Here is a 7,686-nt window from a genome sequence, read left to right as displayed (position 1 = left end):
GGACTTCGCCCCGAGGAGCAGAGCAGTGTCAATAATGAGGGACTCCGGTAACCCTGTGCTGCCCAAAGGGCCGCCCGAGTGCCATGCTGGAGAGCAACTTCTACATTAATACTGATGTTTCATTCGGCATGGATCGGAACAAAAGGAAAGCGACACGCCAAACTGGTGATTGGGTTGTTTTTTTGTTTTTTGTTTGTTTTTTAACAAAAGCTTAGGATGAGGCTGTTTAAAAAATAATCAGTCAAGTCGGGGTGCCCGGGTAGCTCAGTCAATTTAAGCATCCAACTCTTTCTTGATTTCGGTTCGGGTCATGATCTCACAGTTTCATGAGATCAAGTCCCGCATCAGGCTCTGTGCTGAGAGTGGAGCCTGCTTAAGATTCTCTCTCTCTCCCTCTCTCTCTCTCTCTCTCCCTCTGCTTCTCTCCCCCACTCATGCTGCTCGTTCTCTCTCTCTCTCTAAAATAACTTAAAACCCCACTCATGCTAATCGTTCTCTCTCTCTCTAAAATAACTTAAAACAGTCAAGTGAATTGATTTAAAGAGATGTATGAAATAAAGGACAGACAGAACAAAAGTCCTGAAGGTCATAGGCAGACCTCTAAAGTTTACGGAAAAGGAAGTGATCTGATACAAAGACCGTCTCTTAAGAGGGACTAACATTCAGCGATGACACACAAGGAGGACCGGAATTCGGGATATCACACTCCACCCCTCTCCTAGACTCCCCCCAGAATTCATCTCTTCCATTGACACATGGTTCCTGAGCACCTATTACGTGCCTACTAAGCATCTACTGAGCACCCATGCTGGGCTCCAGGGATATCACAGTGACCAAGAAGAAACTCCTTCCAACCTCATGAGGCTGACACTCTGTGGAAGAGACAGATGACAATCAGTCAAACAAGTGCTGGTTGGGGAGTGGGTGTGCTAAGAAGGAAAGTGAGCACGATTGGACAGGATGTGCTGTGTAGGGCTACCATCTTGGAAAGAGGTCATTTGAGTAGAGAGAAGGAAGTGAGGGAGGGGATTCTGGTCATTTGTGAAGAATGTGGATCCAGGGAAAAGCCAAGATCGTGTGCAATCTTGCACGCGTGGCAATGTACACGTTATGTTTAGGAACCAGAAGGAAACCAGCATGCCTGGGGGGGGGGGGAGGGAGTTGGTGAGCCGGAACAGTTCCCCAAGGAAGCCTGATCACAGGCCTTATAGGACAGTTAGGACTTGGTCTTTTACTCAGAGCGATCTGGGTTGTCACTGGAGGATTATACACAGAAGCATATTAAGGAGGGGCTGAGGTTTCTAAGACCCCACTGTGGGGACAATGAACCCAGCTGATGGGCAGCTGTGGGCAGAGGGCTCAGGAGGCCAAGAGAGAGGAAGTGGAGACAGTGAGAGGGGAGAGGTCAGGACCTCTGTTGTAAAAGGAAATGACGGAGCTTGCTAGTGCTGGAGGAGAGGGAGAGAGAGGGGTTCCAGACAGCCTCTTCCTCAGCCACCGAAGACGGTGGAAGGAACAAGCTCGTGGAGAACACAAGTGTGCCCTACTCCAGCCGCATCAATAGGAAAGGCTGACGGCAGCCCGCCCTTGGGAAATTACAAGCTGAGGAAGAGTCAGAACCTATGACATGGTGACTTAGAGACATGGGGACAGAGGCACAGGATGACGTCTGGCTGGGCCAGCGTAGAGGTGAGCAGGTCTCATGTGGGCAGGGACAGCCACCGCGTGTAGGAAGGAAGACGCCTAGGCACCGGGCCAGGGTCATGACCACAGGCATCTCCTTTTCCTCTTCTCCTGCCACCTCCCAGGTTCCTCCTGGCTGAGAACAACCCATCCCTGGCAGCCCCCAGTCCTATCCTGAGGACAGTGCCTGCAGCAGGCAGCTTGTCATCCTCATCAGTGAAAGGGCTCCAGGCCAGAGCCTCCTTCCCTGGGTTTTCTTCCCCACCCTCCTCGCTGTCAACTCCAGCCTGTTCCCCGGACAGGAGGAGACAACCTCAGCCTCACAGGCCTCCCGGGCAGGGCAGCAGGCAAGCAGAAGACCCACCCCCAGAGTCTGGTCTGCCTGGAGTAGCTCCCCTGGGGAATGGGAGGAAAAAAATAGTTTGGTCTCAAAGGGTCTCTCTGTCAAGCCCCAACTCCAGGTCACCCATGAGGTGTTGGTCAAGCAGAGCGAGTGACAATATCCATAATAATAACAGCTCACTTTTACAGCACATTTATTTCGTGACAGCCACTGTGTGAAGCACTATATTTGCCCGTGATTTCTCACAGCACACCCATGAGGTCAGTTCTGCCAATATCATCATCTCCCTTAGGAGGGAAACTGAGGGATGTCACAACTGATAATTGACAGCACTTGGATTTGAAACCAGGTCTGTTTACCACATACTTGTCATAAGGCGCTCACACAGCTGAGTCCATCACACGGGTAACCTCACTAAACCTGTGAGGAGGGCGCGATCACTATCCTCATGTTATGGTCCTGGGGAGGGGGCTCCGAGGGGGCACATGGCCAGGTGGGGAGTGATAGCCCAGGGCTCACGGTAGCACCTAGTTGCCTGGCTCCACTGCTTTCCCCGAGGGGATGTGACCCAAAGTGCTGGCCATCCACCATAAAAGGAGAGGCACATCACCCAATGTCAATTACAGGAAGAATTGTCAATTACAAGCCCCATTGGAAGAATCATCAACAGGAAGGAATCACTGATAAATACAGAAAGTATTTAGAACACTTGGCCACCCAAAATGGAGACTATCTACCTCTTTGGAAGGAAAGTTGGAAAGAAGAGTAAAGGCACCAAAGTCATAGAGTTCTGCTTCCACCCTGGCCTTCTCCATAAGCCTTTGGTCTCCAGAAACCGAGGCACATCCATGAGTCTACTGCCCAGTTTCCTCCTGTTACAAGACTGTGAGCGATGCCCGGAGTTAGGCCAGCAGAGGTCTCAGGCACTCCTTCTAGGTGATGATTAGGGATTTAAGTCCCCAGTGGGTCCCCTGCCAGAGACCTTTGGGACCCTGTTCCCCAGCTGGAGCCCCCATTGAGATTGCTGGGGACTTTAATTTTTATTCTGAAATAATTATAGAATCACAGGAAGTTGCAAAAATAGAACTTTTTATTGTGAAATAATTATAGATTCACAGGAAGTTGCACAGATAAAACAGAGGTCTTGTGTGCCCATATTTTACACAATTATGGTACAGTATCAAAACCAAGAGTGTGACATTAGTAGAGTGTGTGTATACAGTTCCGAGTCCTTTTATCACATGTCTAGATGTATGTGGCTATCGCTGCAATCAAGATCCAGAATTACTCCCTTACCACAAGGCTTTCCCTTGTAGTCATGCCCACTTCCTTTGCCCCTGGCAACCAGTAATCTGTTTTCCATCTCTATCATTTTGTCATTTTATTTGGTCTGTTACATAAAAGGAATCATATGGTACATGACCTGTTGAGGTTGATGTTTCCTTTTTTTCTTAGTACGATGTCCTTCAGAATCATCCAAGCTGTGTGTGTCAATACCTTGTTCTCTGCTATTACTACTCCATGGTATGGATGGATCACAATTTAAGCATTCACCTACATGACATGCTGGTTCTTGCCAGTTTTTGGCTATTACAAATAAAGCTGCCATGAACAACTGTGTTAAGGTTTTTGTGTGGACGTAAGTTTTCATTTCTTGGGGATTAACACCTAGGAATGCAATTGCTAAGTCATATGGTGGTGCGTTTTGTTCATTTTTCCAAGAAACTCACCATCTATTTCCCAGAGTGGCTTCACCATTTTACATTCCCACCAGCAATGTGTGAATGATCCAGTTTCACTGTATCATCACCCGCACATGGTATTGTTATTATTTTTTATTTTGACTGTTCTAATAGGTATGTAGTGATATCTTACCAGGGTCTTGATTTACATTTCACTGATGGCCAGTGATGTTGAACATCTTTTTATGCGCTTATTTGCCATCTGTGAAACGTGTCCCTTCGGTGAAACATCTCTTCATGACTTTTGCCCGTTTTCTAGTTGCCTGTTCGATCCACTTACTTAAAGTGTATACTTCAGCGGTTTTATGCATATTCACAGAGGTGTGCAACCTTCACCACAATCAATTTTAAAATGTTTTATTTTAAGTAAACTCCACACCACATGTGGGGCTCAAACTCATGACCGAGATATCAAGAGTTGTATGCTCTACCAACTGAGCCAACCAGGCACCCCCAACCACAATCAGTATTAGAACATTTCATCAACCCCCAAATAAACCCATGTCTATTAGCAGTCACCCCCCATTTCCTCTCAGCCCTAGGCAATCATTAAATACTTTACGTCTCTATAGATTTTCCTTTTCTAGACACTCCATATAAATGGAATCATACAACATGTGGTCTTTCGTGATCAGCTTTTTTCACTTAATGTTTCCATCTTCACCCATGTGGTAGCATCTATCAGTACTTTATTTCTTTTTATTGCCAAATATTACATTGTATGGATATACCACATTTTCTTTATCCATTCATCACTTGATGGACACCTGGGTTGTTCCTACTTCTTGGCTCTGATGAATAATGTCACTACAAATATTTGTGTTCAAATTTCTGGACGGATATGTTTTACTCTTGGGTATACACCAAGGAGTAGAAGTGCAGAGAGATATGGTAATCCTATGTTTAACCTGAGGAACTGTTTTGAGATTGTTTTCCAAAGTGGCTGGACAATTTTATACTCCTACTAGAAATATATAAAAGATTCAGCTACTGCACATCCTTTCTAGCATTTGATATTGCCACTATGTTTAATTTCAGCTAAGAGATGTGTGGTAGTATTACCTCATTGTGATCTTAATTTGCATTTCTCTAAAGGTCAGTGATTGCTGTCCATTTTTTATATGATTGTCTTTGGTGAAATGTCTCCTCATGTCTTTTGCCTGTTGTGAAAATTAATAGAAGGAAGCCTCACTAAAATGGAGCAGGCTAGAAAGGGGAGCCATACCACTCAATGCCAATTACAGGAAGAACTGTCAATTACAGACCCCAAAAGAAGAATCATCCACAGGAAAGAATCCTCAATTACAGGGCCCAACAGGGGAAAGAAGCACATTGCATCTCCTACAAGAAATCAATCACCCCTGCAACTCAGCCAGTGAGAAACTGTCATCACCCTGGACTTGGGCTTTTCTCCAATGGACTTTCATTCCAAACAACACCTTTTAACTTCCTCCTTGTCCATAAAATAAAGTTCCTTTCCTTTGTTGGACTTGCCTATACAATTGCATGTCCCAAATTGCAATTGTCTGTTATTCCTGAATAAACTAATTTTTGCTGGTAAAATAACTTCCTGGTTTATTTTTAGGATTAACACCATCTTCTAATTTGATTTTTTTTAATTGAGTTTTTTAATGTTGAGCTTTTATATATGTGTGTGTGTGTGTGTGTGTGTGTATGTGTGTAATTATATACATACATATATATATTCTAGATATGCAAATATTTTCTTCTAGTCTGTAGTTGGTCTTTTCCTTGTCTTAACAAGGTCTTTCACAGAGCAAAACAAAAGCAAAAACGAACACAAATTTTTAATTTTGATGAAATCCAATTTATAGATCATGACCTGAGCTGAAATCGAGAGTCAGATACCTGGGCGGTTCAGTTGGTTAAGCGTTCAACTTCGGCACAGGTCATGATGTCATGGCTCATGTGTTTGAGCCCCGGGTTGGGCTCTGTGCTGACAGCTCAGAGCCTGGAGCCTGCTTTGGATTCTGTGTCTCCCTCTATCAGCCCCTCCCCTGCATGCTTGCTCTCTCTCTCTCTCTCATTCAAAAATAAACATTAAAAAAAAAAAAAAAAAGTCAGACGCTTAACCAAATGAGCCACTCAGGTGCCCCTCCATGTTACCTTCTAAAAGTGATTTAGTTTTATGTTTCACATACAAATCTATAATCCACTTTAATTTTTGTACAAAGTGTGAAGTTTGGGTTGAGGTTCATGTTTTGCTTATGGATGTAACCAATCTCTCTACCAACATTTGTTGAAAGATTATGTTTCTTCCATTGGATTGCTTTTGCTCCTTTATAAAAAAATTAGTTGGCCATCCTTGTTTGGGGTCATTTCCGGGTTCTTTAGTCCATTTATCTATGTATTTATTCCCCCCACCAATACCACACAGTTTCGATTACTGCACATTACTCTATAATAAGCTTTGAAATCGGGGTAGAGTGACCACCCCTTTATTCTTCTTTTTCAGAAATGTTTCCTATTCTAGTTCTCTGTCTTTCTACATAAACTTTAGAATAACCTTGTCTAGGAGCACCTGGGTGGCTCAGTCGGTTAAGTGTCCAACTCTTGATTTTGGCTCAGGTCATGATCTCACGGTTTGTGAGATCGAACCTTGCATTGGGCTCTGCACTGACAGCACGGAGCCTGCTTGGGATTCTCTCCCTCTCTCTCTGTTCCCCTACCCTGCTCATGCTTTCTCTCTCTCTCTCAAAATAAATAAACATTAGAAAAAAGAATAATTTTGTCTATAGCTACAAAAATTTTTTCTGGGATTTTGAAAGTAATTGACTTGAATCTGTTTAATCAATTTGAGGAGAATTGACATCTTTATCATGTTTAATCTTCTGATTCATGAATGTAGTATTTACTTTGGTCTTTTATTTTTTTCAGCAGTGTTTTATCATTTTCAGTATACAAGTCTTATATATGTCTTGTTAGATTTATTACATCTAGTTATGTCTTTTTAAAAAGCCATTATAAATGGAATTGTATTTTACATTTCAGTTTCCACATGATTATTGTCAGTATTAAAAAAGTGAGTAAATGACTAATACTTGTGTTAATTTTGTATTCTGCAACCTTGCTGAATTTCCAGTACTGTATTCAGTACAGTGGTGATTGTAGACACCTTAGGGTGGAAATATTCAGTCTTATAGTGTTGATAGGCCAATTTTAGTTTTTTTAAGTTAGTTGCTGATTATCAAGTGGAGGAATTTCCTGTCTATTCCTAGTTCTCAGAGAGTTTTTATTGTGAATGGGTGTTGGATTTTGTTAAAATTTTCCACAACAATTTATATGATCATGTGATTTTTCTTCTTTATCCTATTAATATAAGATTACATTGTTTGATTCGCAAATACTGAACCAGCCTTGCATCCCTCAGACAATCTCCATTTGGTCATAGTATATAGTTCTTTTTGCATATTGCTGAATTCTATCTGCTAATATTCTGATAAAATTTTTTGCCTCTATATTCATGAGGAATATTGGTCTGTAGTTTTTCTTTGCATTGTCTTTGTCTTTTTGTTTGTTTGTTTCGGGGTAATACTGGCTTCTCAGAATGAGCTGAGAAGTGTTTCCTCTACTGTTTTCTGGATGATATTATGTAGAATTGGTGTTACTTCTTTACACATTGGGTAGAATTCTCCAGTAAAGCCATATGTGCCTGGAGATTTCTTTTTCATGTTTTAAATTATCTCAGTAGTTATAGGGCTCTACAAATTACCTAACTGACATCTGGAGGGGTGTGGTAGTTTTTACTTTTTGAGGAATTGATCCACTTAATCTAAGTTTTGAAATTTATGTGCATAGAGTTGTTCATAGTATTCTCTTATTACCTTTTTGATGTCTGCAGGACCTGTAGTGGTATCCCATTTCATTATTTTTTTTTTAAGTTTATTTCTTTATTTT

This window comes from Panthera onca, chromosome E2, assembly GCF_046562875.1.
Source record: "Panthera onca isolate mPanOnc1 chromosome E2, mPanOnc1 haplotype 2, whole genome shotgun sequence".
Lineage (NCBI taxonomy): Eukaryota > Metazoa > Chordata > Mammalia > Carnivora > Felidae > Panthera > Panthera onca.
The sequence above is the reverse complement of the archived record's forward strand: the minus strand, read 5'-3'. Positions refer to the sequence as shown.